Source organism: Dipodomys merriami, unplaced genomic scaffold (genome assembly GCF_024711535.1).
Source record: "Dipodomys merriami isolate MVZ:Mamm:240054 unplaced genomic scaffold, mDipMer1.0.p SCAF_43, whole genome shotgun sequence".
In the NCBI taxonomy this organism is placed as follows: domain Eukaryota; kingdom Metazoa; phylum Chordata; class Mammalia; order Rodentia; family Heteromyidae; genus Dipodomys; species Dipodomys merriami.
The window spans coordinates 10,767,932-10,784,205 of NW_027205937.1; the positions used below are offsets into that span (position 1 = coordinate 10,767,932).

Here is a 16,274-nt window from a genome sequence, read left to right on the forward strand (position 1 = left end):
GCTGGTTCCACAGCACATGAAGAAATCTTGGTTTGAGTTGGATACCATTGCTTCATACCTGTCATCCTAGCTAAAGAAAGCGTATAACACTCTTATCTCCAACTAACTACCAAAAAGAAAATGCCAGAAGTGGATGAGTGGCTCAAGCCATAGACTGTTGGCCTTGAGTAAAAAGGCTCAGGGACAGCACCCAGTCTCTGATTTTAAGGCCCAGGAGTGACACAAAGAGAGGACAGAGAAAGACAGGAGGGAAGGATGGAGGGTGAAAAGAAGGAAAGGAAGGAAGAAGGAATCATGCAGGCCTTGGTTTGGAGTTCCGGGATCAAGGGAGCCAACCATTCACAATCTCTGCGGGGACAGTTTCAGAGCCTGAAGCCAGTATGTAGGAGCAAGCCACAGTCCCCTTGGCAACTTCACGACATCCAAGATCTGAGTTGTTTGCTTACTGCAGAGGGAAACAGCCTGGTGTAGACCCTAGGGCTCAGGGTGTGTCACCCAGTTACAATCTCCCCTAGCTCACTGAGTTTTTTTTTGGTCAGATAAGAAGAAAGTGTCTAAAAGCTAGGGAGGATAGGGAGAGGGAGTGTCCAGAGGGGGGTGGCAAGAGATAACCAGGAAGATGAAGAGGGAGGATGATCCCAGATCAGGTGTGCCAGGCCATTGAAGCCATGACCTCACCTGACAACCTAGACCATCAGTGATAGAGCCTTCAACCCAGCCACATCCCTATTAAAAGTCCTAGCACTCTGGGTTCACCCTTGACGACCTCGCTGTCGCCCACTGCAGGATGCCTGTGCAGTACATCCTTGGGGACTGGGACTTTTGCTGGCTCAATCTGAAGATGACACCCCCAGTGTTCATTCCTCAACCACAGACAGAGGAAACCAGGCCACTGGCACAGGACAGCCAGGGAATGAGGGAAAGAATCAGACACATGTTGCTCTAAGACTTCCTCTAGTGGACTCTAGGGCCCCGTGAATGCCATTCTCAGAGTTAGAGTTGGGTCTCCTTGCTGGCTCAGCCTTTAGTCTAGATGGAAGATGTGGGATTTAGAGAGGGCGGACTGAAGGTCGAGGCTGGTGAAAACACCAGAGGCACTGGGCTCTGAGCTGCATTGTTTCTTTGAGGATACTCACAACCCAGGATCATTCCTGAGGTGGATCAGCCCTTTTCTCCTCCTGAGATAGAGGCACCTAGAGCCCGCCAGTCTGCATCCCTTGGCTGAGAATTCATTCATTCCAATATCCTTTGGTTTGATAACTAGATCTCACCTGACTGCCCAGTGTCAAGGCAGGACAGTGAGAGATCTTGAGTCCTTGATGAGGTCACGGGTTTCTCAGTATTAGATTGTACTTGAATGTCCTGACTTGGTGCATGGTCAGTCCCATCTAAGACTGCCATGACCTAGGACATAGAATTTAGAGACTCAGAGCACAATGGGGTCTATTCTGTGAGTCTTGAGTATTATGTGTGAGCTTTGAGCTCCGATGTGCTCACCTGCTTCCCTTTCTTGGGTGGATTTATGCTAGAAAAAGTTTAAAACTAGGGCCTGGGTCCCATTCCTTGTTTTATGCTCAAAGTTAGCACTCTACCATTTGAGCCACAGCTCCACTTGCAACGTTTTTGGGTGTTTAATTGGAGATAAGAGGGTGGCATTCAACTGCAGTCCTCATATCTCAGTCTCCTGAAGGGATAGGATGACAGGCATAGAAAAGCATCTTTGGCTGGGTGCCAGTAGCTCATGGCTGTCATCCTAAGTACTCAGGAGCTGAATCTTAGGATCACTGGTGAAATCCAGCTTGGGCAGGAAAGACCCTCAGACTCTTCTCTCCAATAAAGCACCAGAAAAGCAGAAGTGGTGCTGTGGCTCAAGTAGTAGAGCACTGGACTTGAGCTGAAGAGCTCAGGGATAGAACCCAGGCCCAGAGTTCAAGCCCCACAAACAACAAAAAAAAGAAACTAAAACATCTTTGTCTGCGAAGGACGGTGGAGATGTGTTTGTGTGTATGTGTGTGGGAGGTGTGGGGGTGGGTAGACATTTATCGCGCAGCTCAGTCATCATATTAGATGGATTGTCCCAAACTCTTAGTTCATGGCAGCCAATTCTTGACCACAGATGGAGCTCTGGGTTGGATGTCAACCATCGGACCTCAGTCTCCTCATAGGACAGTTGTGAGTAAATAAGGGACTAATACAGAGGGATCTCTGGAGCAGGGCCAGGAACAGAGGGAGCAGGTGTCAGATACAGTTCTCAACAATTCTGTGAGCATATGACAGGAAGTTGCCGGGAAAGGGCTCAGATGGGGTCTGTTATAAATCCTGCAACAGGTATGGGATCATGAAACAAAATGTTGCTGTCCTTCATCATTACCCTATCACCATGAAGAAGGGATCCTTCACTCTATTCATTTTTCCAGCCAGGTAACCTATTCATGATCGCCAGCTGACAGGAATCTTGGCCTGATTTCTCTGCCATGCTTCCTATGACAGTGGTTGTTATTCAGTCCACTTCTTGTGGTGGGAAGTCCACTTCTTGTCTTTTGTGGGGCTTGAATTCTGGATCTGGATGCTGTCCCTGAGCTCATCAGATCAGGGCTAGCACTCTACCACATGAGCCACAGAATCACTTACCATTTTCTGTTAGTTCTTTGAGGATAAGAGTCTCACAGATATTCCTCCTGAGCCAGCGATGAACCAAGATCTTCACATCTCAGCCTCCTGTGTAGGTAGGATTATAGGTATGAGCCATCAGCATCTGCCTTAAGTGTAATTCTGGCCCTCTGTCTCTGTCTCTGTCTCTGTCTCTGTCTCTGTGTCTGTCTCTCTCTCTCTCTCTTTCTCTGTCTCTCTGTCTCTCTGTGTCTCTGTCTCTGTCTCTGTCTCTGTCTCTGTCTCTCTGTCTCTGTCTCTGTCTCTGTCTCTGTCTCTGTCTCTGTCTCTGTCTCTGTCTCTGTCTCTCTCTCTCTCTCTCTCTCTCTCTCTCTCTCTCTCTCTCTCTCTCTCTCTCTCTCTCTCTCTCTGTCTCTGTCTCTCAGGAATTGGTAGAATGAGTGTTGGAGGAGGTGGCCCAGCATCCCCATGTGGCTGGAACCCAAGGTGGCCCTCTCATTCTGGAGGTTGGCTGTGGGTCAGGAGCTGTTTTGCTCAGCCTGTTGAAGCAGCTTCATGAGGTAAGCCCCTCTGTACCCTGGCTAGACCATGACGGTTATTCATTGTCCATCTCATGAGTCCTTCCCCACATCCCTCAGCTACACCGTTGAAGGAAAGTGGATGAAAAGGTGTCACCTTGTCCCCCTGCCCAGCACAATCCAGGGCCTCTGACCTATACCCCCACCTATCTGACAAGACCCTGGCTATAAGACAATAAAAACACTCCAAGTGTACTACCCTTTGCTCGGGAGTGTTGTTTCGGTTAGCGGGCGGAGTACAGAGGAAAGACCCCAGACCTGATTCCTCCCGGGGGGACATTTGTTCTCGTGACAGAGCCAAGTCATTGCTGTTGATAAGGACGAAGCCTCCATCAGACTGACCCAGAACAATGCCCAAAGATAGGTAGGCTATTGAAGTATCAAACCCACTCATATCTGCTTCCTAATCCCAGCAAGGAGGTATAGTGTGGGTGGCCTGCCCCTGGGACTAAGGGATTATAATTGGATGGTGGCAGTCAGGAGCTCATGGCTCCCACCCATCATCCTGGCTCTTTGGGAGGCTGAGGTCTGATGGTTGTGGCTCAGAGTAACCCGGGCAGGAAAGTGCGTGAGAATCTTATCTCCCATAAACCACCTAGCTCCCCAAAACCACACACAAAAAAGCCAGATGTAGTGCTGAGACTCAAGTGGTAGAGCCTCAGCCTTGAACAAAAGAAGCTAAGGGATAACACCCAGGCCCTGAATCCCAGCCCTAGGACTAACACAACAATGAAATAAATGAACAGTGTCCACCTTTTATCTGACTTCCAAGAAAGATGTATTCAGTTTTCTCGCTGGTACATGTAGCCAAAGTTAAGGGGCTCCCTTTGATGTTCCCCTAACCGTCTCCTTCTCTCCTTTATCTGTCCAGGCTTTATCTATTGCAGGACAGAATTCAGATCATCCCCCTGGATGTGACCTTAGGTACCCTCCCCCATCCACCTCCCTTGGGGTCAGGATCCTGGATGCATTCCCTGCTGGGAGGATGAGGCACCACAGAGATGAGGGTAGGTATCCTCAACACTCACCCACATACACACACACAAACACCCCTAATCCAAATCAGACTAGCCTTTTCCAAAGACACTTTATCTCCTTGGATTAACTGACCTAGGAGAGGAATTTGATCCCCGGTAATGATTATTTTAACTTGGGCTTGCTAGTTGACAGGAGATAAACAGAAGCAAAAAAATCCAAAAAGCCTTTGGTGCCCATCACCTGGGGCTCATGCCTGTCATCCTGGCTACTCAAGAGGCTGAGATCTGAGGATCATAGTTTGAAGCCAGCCATAAGCTGGAAAGCCCATGAAACTCTACTCTCCATAGAACAACCAAAATGCCAGAAGTGGAGCTGTGGCTCAAGTGGTAGAGCACCAGCCCTGAGCAATAAAACTCAGAAAGACGGCTCCCAGATCCTCAGTTCAAGCCCACACAAAGAAATGGCCCTGTCATGTTGCCCACAGATTGCATAGGCCTTGAGCCCCATCTCACGGAGTGTGATACAACACCTGCCCCTGGGTGGTGTATCAGGACCTTCACAAATCCGGTGGTGGAATCCATGCCTTCCCCTTCGTGCATTCTCAACCCACACTGGCTGGAAGTCAGAGCCTGATAAGACTGGCAGCCTGCACAGCGGAGAGGCTCCAGCTTTTCCAAGGTGATCAGAAAGGGCTTCTTGGAGACAGCACTTGAAAAGGGGGTCTTGCTTAACAAGGAGGATCTGAAAGAAGCGCAGAGAGCAAAGGTGCTACAGATGATGGGCAACATAGCAGAGCATGTTCATTTCCAGCCAGGGCTGCTGGTGAGAGACTTGGTATAGATGCGCGAGACTGTCCCAAACAGGCCTGAAGGGTCACAGAAGAACAGCTCTCTAGGGCTGGGATTTTGTCTTAGAGGTGGAGGGATCACCTAGCACATAGGAAAACATGGGTTCGATTCCTAGGTCCTGCATACACAGAAAAATCTGGAAGTGGCACGGTGGCTCAGGTGAAAGAGCACTCCGCTGGAGACAAAACAAGTCAGGGACAGAGCCGGGCCATGAGGTCAGGCCCCAGGGCTGTCACCATAAAACAGTTCTCCCAGTGCTCACAGTGACCTTTGTGGCAGGTGGATGGCTATGCCGTGAAGCTCTTAGTAGATCCACCCATGCTTTGTGTCTCCTCTGACAGAGGGAAGCTGCACAGTCCTTCTTACCTGGGCACCCCTGGGCCCGCTTGTCAGCAACCCTCCCAATGTCTTCCACCAGGACATGAAGCAGCTGGCCCCAGAAGTCCTCAGGTATCGGTTGGGTGGGGCACGGAGACATAGGGCATGCCCCAGAACTCCTTGTGGGTCCGATCTGCCCAGGAAGACCAGCAAATCTGGAGGAGGCAGATGGGAGCATAGAGGGGGTTAGTGATGTGGAGGGGGCCCTTTAATCCCCATGGCTCCACCCAGATTCTAGCATCCCTTTTCTGTCCCTGAGGGAGGTAGAGGCGTGTCTAGGTGGTAGTGTCTAGAGAAGGACTAGGTGGAAATTCTGCAGGACTAAATACCTTAAGCCATGAGCCAGTGGCTCACACTTGTCATACCACACCTGTCATCCTGGCCACTCGGGAGGTTGAGATCCACAGGATCTCATTTCCAGCCTAGGCAGGAAATTTCTTCCAGAGCCTCATGTCCAATCTCCAAGCGGAAGTGGCACTGTGGCTCAAGTGGTAGAGCACTGGCCTTGAGGAAAATTAGACATCAGGGACAGTACCCAAGCCCTGCATTCAAGCCCCTCAACCAAAAAACCAAAACCAAAACAAAAACAAAAAAACCTAACAAGAAAGAAACACACTCCTTCCTTGCTTGCAAGAGATGGTGAAGTAGTAGGGTTGCTGTGGTTGTGAGACCAGATGCTGACCTCACAGTACAGACATTTCTAATAAGTCCCCAGATTTACCCCAGTGTGAAGCCATAGGGTGGGTGGTGCCTTACCAAGAACTCCAGAGGTCATGGCCTGTGGTAGGCAGGGAGTGGGTGAATGGGAGCAGGGGTGGAATGGTAGTGTCAATTATATGCTCTCAATCTGTGGAAGAATGGTTTTGGATGCTGGTGACCAAGTCTGAAGTGCAGGGTTAAATGTGTTTTCTGTTTTGATGAGTTGGGTTTTCCCTTGGTATAAGAAGGTGGCTGCAAGGAGGCTGCAATGCTTGGTAAGAAATGTATGCATTATCCTGCCCATGTAATTGTAGCCCCCCTGTACAGTATGTTCTCAAATAAAATAAAATACAATTAAAAAAAAAAAAAAGAAGGTGGCTGCAGAGGAGGCGACAATGCTTGATAAGAAATGTACTCCTTATCTTGCCCATGTAAGTGTAACCCTTCAGTACAGTATTTTCACAATAAAAAAAGAAAGAAAGAAAAGAGCTGAAGAAAAAAAAAAGACGGGTGTATCCGGGCGCTGCCAGTGGTTCATAACTGTCATCCTAGCTACTCAGGAGTCTGAGATCTGAGGATCACCGTTCAAAGCCAGGTTGGGCAGGAAAGTCTGTGAGACTTTATCTCCAATGAACCACCAGAAAATTGGATGTGGTGCTGTGGCTCCAGTAGTAGTGTGCACACTTTCATCTGAAGAGCTGAGGGTCTGCTTGCTGACCCAAAGTTCAAACCCCATAACCTACAACCAAACAAAAGATAGCTGAATTTTCTGCATAACAGTGTGTACAGTAGAAATGCCATGATGTGTTGTGAACCATTGCAGACATGTGAGAGGCTCTGAGTTTTGTCTACATTGGCTCTGATGATGGTAGTGCCATCATATCTGGAGTGGAATATTCAGGGTTCTCAGGGACTGCTGAGGCTTTGGGCTACCACTGTATATGTCTGTTTGTTTGTGTATCTTTTGTCTGTGTGTATCTGTGTCTCTGTGTTTGGATGTAGAAGACCCGGGCCTTGAACTCAGGGCCTAGGTGAAGTTCCTATGCTTCTGTGCTCAAAGCTAGAGCTCTAACACTTGAGCTGCAGCTCCATTACTAGCTATTTGGTGGTTCATTGGAGATAAGAGCCTCACAGACATTTCTGTGCTGGCTGGCTTTGACCTCAGCCTCCTGAGTAGCTAGGATGACAGGTGTGAGACACCAGTGCCATATTTGTGTGTGTGTGTTTTCCTCATCTCTCTGTCCCCTTCCTGGGTGCCTGTCTGCCTCTTTCTGACCTCAGATGGTGCCCCTCCTCCACACCGACCTTGCCTTTAGCCTCCTATCAGGGTCTACAATGAGTCCTAAATTACCAGAGCCCTGAGTTCAAGCTTTTCTTTGGGGCGGGGCCCAAGTCCAGCTGTCCAAATCTTTGGCCGCCTGCAGGGGATTCTGGGTCAGCCGGGGCAGCTGCAATAAAGTCTTGCCTGTCTCTGGGTGGGGAACTCAGACATGGGATGTCCTTCCCGTTTCCTCAGCTAGACCTCTGGCTGCATGTCCCTCTCAGAAGGCTGGCAGTGAGTGGGGGAAGGAGGTTGCCGATGACTCTCACCAACTCCAGCTTGATAATGGACTGAAGGCCGCCCAAGCAAGGAGGATTCCGGGCTACTTTGGAGGTGACGCCAAGGTGGCTTGGAAGTGTCTGTTGGTGTCTAGGAAATGTCAACATAGTTTATCTCAGGCAAGTCTATTTTCCAGCCCCAGCTGGCCCTCTAAAATCCTTCTAGAGAATTCTAGATGCCCAGAATACAGAGGCACAGACTTTAGATTCCAGAGCCAGGGAATTGGGGGAGGAGAGACTGGTATGGCCAATACTTCAATGTTCTGGGGCATTAGCCTTGACCTGGGTATGCTCCCCTTGTGTACGTTCACGTCTTAACCCAGAGCTGGCCAGAAACAGGCCACTTGTGGTGGTGCTGTGGAAGTGGCAGGAGTGGAAGTGAGATCTAGGATCATCAACATCTGGATTTATGGCGTGAGGAGGGATGGGAGGGCAAAAGGTCTCTTTAAAAACAACTCTTAGAGCTGGAACTCAGGCCCTAGGCACCGAGCTTCCTTTGCTCAAATCTAACACTCTACCACTTGAACCACAGCTCACCTTTCATCTTTTTTAGTAGTTTCATGGAGATAAAAGTCTCACGAACTTTCCTGCCTGAGCTGGCTTCAAGCTGCCATCTTAATAGCTCAGCCTCTTGAGTAGCTAGGATTGCTGGTATGAGCCACTGGCACCTGTTAATGATGTTAGTGTGTGTGTGTGTGTGTGTGTGTGTGTGTATGTGTGTGTGTGTGTGTGTGTTTGTGTGTGTGTACCATGGCTTGTACTCACAGCCTAGGTGGTATCCTTTAGCTTGTTTGCACAAGGCTCATGCTCTACCACTTGAACTACAGTAGCTCTGCTTCCCAGCTTTTTGGTGATTCATTGGAGATAAGAGTCTGCCCACCCAGGCTAGCTTTGAATCTTGCTTGATCCTCATGTGTCAGCCTTGAGTAGCTAGGATTATAGGCATGAGCCACTGGCATCCAGCTGCAAGGATGTCTCTTCATACTGTCTTCTGTTCTAACAGCTGTCTCCTTGCTCTGGCCTAGATCTCTGATCTCCACATCAGCTCCCAGCAGCCCTTGACTGTGTGGAGAACATAAAGCTCAAACCTGTCAAGCATCCAATTTCTATGTCCTCAGGGGAGGGTAGGATTCCTCTGAAGCCTGGAGGAGTAGGGGGAGGGGAAGAAAGGTTAGCTGTAGCTGGGTGCTAGGCTGGGAGAGCGGTACACTGTCTTAGCCAAGAAGGAAAGTGTGGCTAGATGTTAATATCTCATGCTCTCATATTCCTAGCTCCTCAGGAGGCTGAGATCTAAGGATTGGCATTCAGAGGCAGCCTAGCTCACATTTTCTTTTCTTTTTTTTCTTTTTTTTTTAGTATCAGTGGGATCTTTTTTTCTGTGTGAAAGTTCTGTACAGAGGGCTTACAATTACATGGGCAAGATAATGAGTAAATTTCTTATCACCAGCTAAATTTTCTGAAGTGTGTGAGACTCTCCTTTCCCAATAACCACCTGAAAGCTGGAAGAAAAGCTGTGGCTCAAGTGGTAGAGTTGCTAGCCTTGAATGAAAAAAGTGAGGGACAGAGCTCAGGTCCTGAGTTCAAGCCCTAGTACCAAGATGTGCCCATGGACACACACACACACACACTCACACACACACACACACACACACACAGAGGAAGGTAGCAATGATGAGCTGAGCTAGAACTGGGGGCAGTCCAGAGGCATAGTCATAGTAAACTCTTGACACATAAGTTATTTCTCCCCAACTCCTTCTTGGGCTGAGGTGTCTGGGCCATGACTGTAAGTCCCATGGAACCTGCACCTCCATCCATGCATAGGGTACAGGACCAAGGGAAGAACACGATAGATGCTGGTTTATACTCAGTACATGATTGCAGACCTTCATCTGCCACTTAACAGTGGTGACCAAAGCAGGGATCTGAGCCCTGGGACTCGGGATAGCCACTACTACAAGCAGCAGGTAGTCAGCTGTGGATTCCTGAGCCTACAAGTCTTTCATGAGCCCAACTCAACACTCACCCAAGGTGTGCCTGACAAATTTGCCCCCATGAGTAGGCATTACCTGCTGTGCCATCTTGCAGCTCTTGCCCCTCCTGACTCAGAAACTTGGTCTAAAATATTGAATTACTGCTCAGATCCACACTGCACCCATGACAGATGGCATTCTGATGACCTGGCTGATGACTTCCAGGCCCCAAGGCTAGAACCTTCTCTGATACTTTGGCCCACTCTGTAGGCAAAGGCTCCCAAAGAGGCTGCTTTCAAGAGTTGTAGGACACCTAGATATTGGGAGACCCTTAGTGGTCCACTGGAAATTACTCTACCTAGAGCCACAGAGTGAGGTTCAAGCAGGTCTGGTGGGCCTTGAACTCTGGGACTGGGAACTGTCCCTTCAGCTCTTCAGCTTACCACTTGAGCCACAGTACCACTTCCAGTTTTCCTGTGGTTCATTGGATATCAGAATCTCTTGGACTTTCCTGCCCAGGCTGGCTTTGAACCATGATCCTCAGATCTCAGTCTCCTGAGGAGCTAGGAGGATAAGCATGAGCCAGCAGCACCCAACTAATTTGGACTTTCACCACAGTGGACTAGGAACTCCTGAAAGCTTTTCTTTATTTTTTATGTGCCAGTACTGGGGCTGGAAATTAGGGTCTGGGCTCTGTTCTCTAATTTTTGCCTCAAGGCTGACACTCTACCACTTGAGCCACAGTTCCATTTCTGGCTTTTGGTAGTCCATCGGCAAGAAGAGTCTCACTAACTTTCCTGACCTGAGCTGGCTTTGACCCAAGACTTCTGATCTCAGTCATTCATTTGAGTAGCTAGGATTTGCAGGTGTCGAGCCACCACTGGCATTGGGCTAGAAGCTTTACTTAAGCAAGTGTTCTTCCCTGCATTTGCCCTGACTCCTCCATGTAAAGGAGGCCTGAGGGTCAGGAGCTGTGAAAAATAGTCTTCCAGCCACAGGAAATGGCTGGGTTCCATGATGAAAAGCCAAGCTCATATTCCCCTGGGCACCATTCTGGGACCTCTAGCCTCTGCCTTCCCTGTGACTCAAGTACAAACCTTGACCCAGCCTTGTATGTCCTGCCAGATATGTCAGAAGCCACAGAACTTTCATTCCACCCACACCACCGATTCTACACCACACATCAGGGAACTTTGTGCATTGTTGTACCTTCTGCCTGTGGCTCTCTATCTTGTTCCACATCTTAGTACTCCACTGGAATTTTGGCACTGGTTATATCACCTCCAGGAGCAAATCTTTCCTTCCCTTCTCTCTCTTTTTTTTTAATATTGATTTGCTAGAGATGGAACTTGTGCAGGGGGCTGGCAAATGCTCTGGCTTGGTGTGTGTGTGTGTGTGTGTGTGTGTGTGTGTGTGTGTGTGTTTGTGTGTTTGTGTGTTTGTGCCAGCACATCATCTTAAATATACTTGGAACTCAAGAAGTTAAATCCCCCAACAACAAATCCTGAAAGAAACAATTCCCCAACAAATAAGTGGGCAAAAGACTTAAAGAGAATCTTCTCTGAAGAGTAAAGAAGGATGGCCAATAGACACATGAAGAGATGCTCAACCTCCCTACCCATAAAAGAAATGCAAATCAAAACAACATTGAGATACCACCTCACCCAGTTAGAATGGCTATAATCAAGAACTGTAATAACAACAGATGCTGGAGGGGATGTGGACAGAAGGGAACCTTACTGCATTGTTGGTGGGAGTGTAAATTTGTTCAACCACTTTGGAAAGTAATATGGAGGTTCCTCAAAAGACTCCACATAGAGCCCCCCTATAACTCAGCAATCCCATTTTTGGGCATTTACCCAAATGTTTACAAACAAGACCACACTAAAGCTACCAGCACGACTATGTTTATTGTAGCACTATTTACTATAGCTAAGATATGGAACCAACCCAGATGCCCCTCAGTAGATGAATGGTTCAAGAAAATGTGGTATATATACACAATGGAATTCTATGCCTCCATCAGAATGAATGACATTGCCACATTTATTCGAAGTGGAAAGTCTTGGAAAAACTTATATTATGTGAAGTAAGCCAGGTCCAAAGAAACATAGGTCCCATGGTTTCCCTTATTTGCAATATCTAGTATATGTCTGAGTCAAGCAGAAAAGGTCAGTTAAGGTGAAGTTAGCGAAATGAACCTTAAGATATGTGCTCAAATGTTTTTTTCTTTCTTGTGATTGTTTCTAACACATTTATAAGACTATTTCTTTGTTGCTTTGAATGACCCTCCCCCACAGTATAACCCATGCTTTCACTGTATTTGATGTCAGTATAATTTGTGGAGGGGAAGGGGAAAAACAATTCATTTAAATAGGGATACATGTGGACCCATTGCAACAATGAGGTGTACAAGTCATTTTGTCAATAACGAACTTCACAACTTTGGTGCAGGGTGGCAGGGGTGAGTGGGGAGGATTGGGTGGGGGCGGAGGGGAGGATGGGAAGGGATGGGAAGGGGAAACAAAGGAGGAGGCTACAATGCTTGATAAGAAATGTACTCATTATCTTGCCCATGTAATTGTAACCCCTCTGTACAATATATTCACAATAAAAAAAGGAAAACAAGCCGTGCACTGGTGGCTCATGCGTGTAATCCTAGCTACTCAGGAGACTGAGATCTGAGGATCTCGGTTCAAAGCCAACCCGGGCAGGAGAGACCGTGACACTCCTATCTCCAATAAACCACCAGAAAACCGGAAGTGGCGCTGTAGCTCAAGTGGTAGAGCGCTCTCGTTGAGCTGAAGAGCTGAGGGAAAGCTCCCAGGCCCAAAGTTCAAGCCCCACGACCGACCAAAAAAAAAAAAAAAGGGAAAATATATGAATAAAACAAAAATGCAATAAATAACTACAACAAAGAGGACATGGACTCAACATTTATACGTAAGTACAAATCATACCTTTACAATGTATATAAATAGAAGGTTTCCAGGGCTGGGACTTGAATTCAGGCCTAGGGACCAGCCTTATTTGCTTGACTTCAAGCATGGTGAGCTTCCCCTTCATCCACCGTGCTTCAGTTACCCAGGCCTTAAGTTCAAATTCAAAGGTAGGAGAAAAGGCGTGAATTGCAAGCCAGGGACCCTATTTTTTTTTTTTTTTTTTTTTGCCAAGCACGGTCTTGAACTCAGGTCATGGCAACAGTGCCTCAGCTTTCATCACCATAGGCTGGGGTGCAGCCGCTGAAAACACAGCCTATCCTGGGATCCTAGAACTTCAGGCCTTGTGCAGGGGGGGGGGGGAAATGCACAGAAAAAAAGTGGTGTGATGGCGTTTTTACATTTTCTTCCTTTGCACTATGGCCATCTGGGTCTGAGTGATCTGACTCCAAAGGATACTTCACCTTGCATTGATGAAGGCTTGCAGGCTACTGAAGAAGCCATAATCCCGACCAATGATTAGCCAGGCACCAGTGGCTCTCAGCAGTCCTCCTTGATACTTAAAAGGCTGTGATAGGAGGATCAGGGTCAAAGTCACCCTAGGAAGTAAAATCCTTAAGACCCCTGTCCAACCTCAATGCCAACAATGCAAAAGTAGAGCTGTGTGGCTCCAGTGGTAGAGGGCTAATCTTGAGCAAGAACAGCTCATGGACTGTGCTCAGATCCTGAGTTCAAGGTCCAGGTTTGGCAACAAACAGACATACACAACAATCTGTGCAGCCATCTGGCTAAAGCAGGTCTCCCTCTTGTCCCCAACTGGATTTTACAGAGTTTCCTGGTGAAGGGGCTGCTGTCATCTTGACTCTGTCCATTCTGTCTGCATCACAGGATTCCAGGCACACCCCCATTCTTTCATGGTTCTTTTTGCCCAATGGGATACAAGAATAGTGGCCACGCCCACATTCCATGCTTCCCAGTTACACCTGGATTCCCTCTGTTGGTTGACACCAGCAGTTGAGGAAGGTAGAGGTGGCTGAGTGGTGAGCAAGAGACTCCAGGTGACTTTGAGGTAGAGTAGGAAATGATGTCCTAGTCGGTGAGTGGGAGAATAGAGGATTTCCTAGAGCCTGGGAATGTGGCCAGCCCAACTTTCCCGTCCCATTGCTCAGATGTCTGAAACAATAAGAATCAATGAGAGAACTGTGGGCAAGAAACTGCCACAAGAACACCAGCAGTATCCTCCCGACAGACCTGAAACATTCAAGAAAACAAAGAACACGAAAAAGGGAGGGATCCCCAAGATAAACACCACTGGGGACCCAGATTGAATGGAGAGTCCGGCCAAAGGTGATGTCGACCATGGGCCTACCCTGCCTTTGGACACAGTCACAGCCACCAGGGTCCAGAGTGTCAAGGGTCCCAATACCACCAAGGATCCACAGAGGTGCTACCTGCATGTGGTGCCCACCCTGGACAACAGAAAAGAAGAAACCAGGCACTCTTTGCCAAGATCCTACCACTGAAGCTGGGAAAGACAGACCCGCAGGGTCAATGGGAGTAAGAGAGGGAGAAGATAGCCCAGATACATGCAGCAACAAAAATGGAGGTATAGATCCAAAAGGTACCCATACAGCGGTTGGTTTCAGCAGAAAGCGATTTACAATGTGTACTGGCCCAAGTGCAGCAGACCACTGATGACAGAGAAAGGGAGCATGAAGCTCTCACCAGCTGCCTACAAGCTACAGAGTGGCGTTTGGCAGAGCTGGAGATAGTGGCTTCTCTGGTCACTGCTGCAAAGGAGAAGACCAAAATGTTCCTCACACAGCTGAATGATGTGATCCTTCAGCTCGAGGAAAATACCAGAAACTCTGATGACCTGGAGCAAGTGAACACAGAGTTGCAGGAGAAGGTGGACGTGCTGTAGATACAGAGGAGCAACATGAAGAAGAGAATATGCAAGTTCCAACAAGCGCTGGAGGGCATTAGGTACTGAAGATGGGGTTGAATAACCTGGAGGAACAACTTCACATCCAGGTCCAGGAAAACCAGTCTCCGTCTTCAGAACGTGGAGCAGCAGGAGCAACTGCAGAGACTGGAGGAGAAAGCCTAGGATCAGCAGGAGACCCCTGAGACCCCACGATGTGCATGTGTGTGGGATAGACAACCGGAGGAAAAGCTGGCCCTGCTGTGGAACGCTCTCCACAGGGTGAGCACTGAGAAGGAGGAGCTCGCCAGCATCCTGGACTCAGAGCAGCAGATGAAGAAACATCTGTGGGAGCAGTAGGACTGTTCAGAGAAGAAGATAGAGAAATGGATAGTGGTGGCTGAGCGAGAGAGAGCCAAGCAGCTCAGGAGCAGCAGGAGCAGTCCCTGGGCCAGTGCAGGAGTTCAGAACCTCCTGTGAATGGCACATTGTCTCCAATGAGCGACTGTGGTCTGAGAAGGAGGCCCTGCAGCAGCACTTAGAGAGGCAGATCCAGCTGCTGGAGCAGCTGAAGCAAGTGAAGGGCTCAACAAACTGGAAGGACCAGGTGGTGTCCCCGAAGTGGCAGGACACTCTCAAGTGCCTGGAAGCCACCAGATCACAGGAGGAATGCCTGCAAGCCCAGCTGAGCTTCCTGGCTTTCCCTGGGGAAGGGGAAGGCATGAGCCCTGGAGAAGCAAAAGTTAAGGAGGTGAATCCCCCCCCACCCCATGTGACCATCACACAGGATGGAGATGTTCCCCAGACCAAGAGTGATATGGCTCTGAGAGTGCTCTTGGAGGATGAGATCCACAGGGGGAAACTCCTGACCCAAGAATGGTGGGCTAGCTTCAGGCACCCCATGGCCAACCCAGCAGCTCAGGGCCAGACTGAGCTGGAGCCACAGACCCTCATCCATGACCTGCCTGATGAGGTGGACTTCCAGAGTCCAGCAGGTGAGCTCCACCATTGATGCAGCCAGCTGTTGGCACACATCCAAACTATCAAGGAGTCCCTCATGGTGTGTAAAGAGCAGATGTTGGTCCTGAATGAGCTATGTTGTGAAAAAGCCCAGTGCATGCACTGGCTGTCTCAGGAGAAGATCGAGAAGAGGAGAGTGTTGTGGAGCTGCTGTCACTCCTAGAAAGGAAAAGCACAGACAGCAGTTTCCAGATGCCAGCACAGGCTGAGCCTCCCATCCCCCTCCCCAACACTGCTTCAGAAGCAACTTGAAGACAGCATGGAAACTGCCAGAGGAGAGGTCAGGGTTCCCGACCCCATAGTGGACTCCCCCAAGGAGCAGGTCCTGCCCCAGATGCCCCACATCCAGATCTGCCCACAGCTTCCAGGCTCAGGGGAGGAGTGCTTTCTCACTTTCTCCGGTAGACTGATGCGGATGATGACTCTCTATGTGACATACTGACTCTCAAAAGCGTTGGCAGCCACCAGAAGTAGGTGACTAAATGGCTTTCTCTCAGGCCTCCATCTGCCGGGCAACGGGAAGGTTAAACTGGGGGTAGGGTAGGGCAGAGGCTGAAGGGAGTGGGCCCAAACTGAAGGGACATCTAATTGCCTATTGGTGGCCCATTGGTGACTTCTGGCATGCTAGGCAAACACTCTACCACTGAGCCACATTCTCAGCTAGGATGATTTTTCCCCCTCCCAAACCCATATGGCCATTCCTCAGATAAATAGGAAGTAGGGGCTAGGAT

General features: G+C 48.9%; 1 pseudogene; it reads left to right on the forward strand.

The window, feature by feature from the left end:
- LOC138807728 (MTRF1L release factor glutamine methyltransferase-like) overlaps positions 1-14,883 on the forward strand; it is a 60,443-nt pseudogene extending 45,560 nt beyond the window's left edge.
- The last annotated feature ends 1,391 nt before the right edge of the window (positions 14,884-16,274 follow it).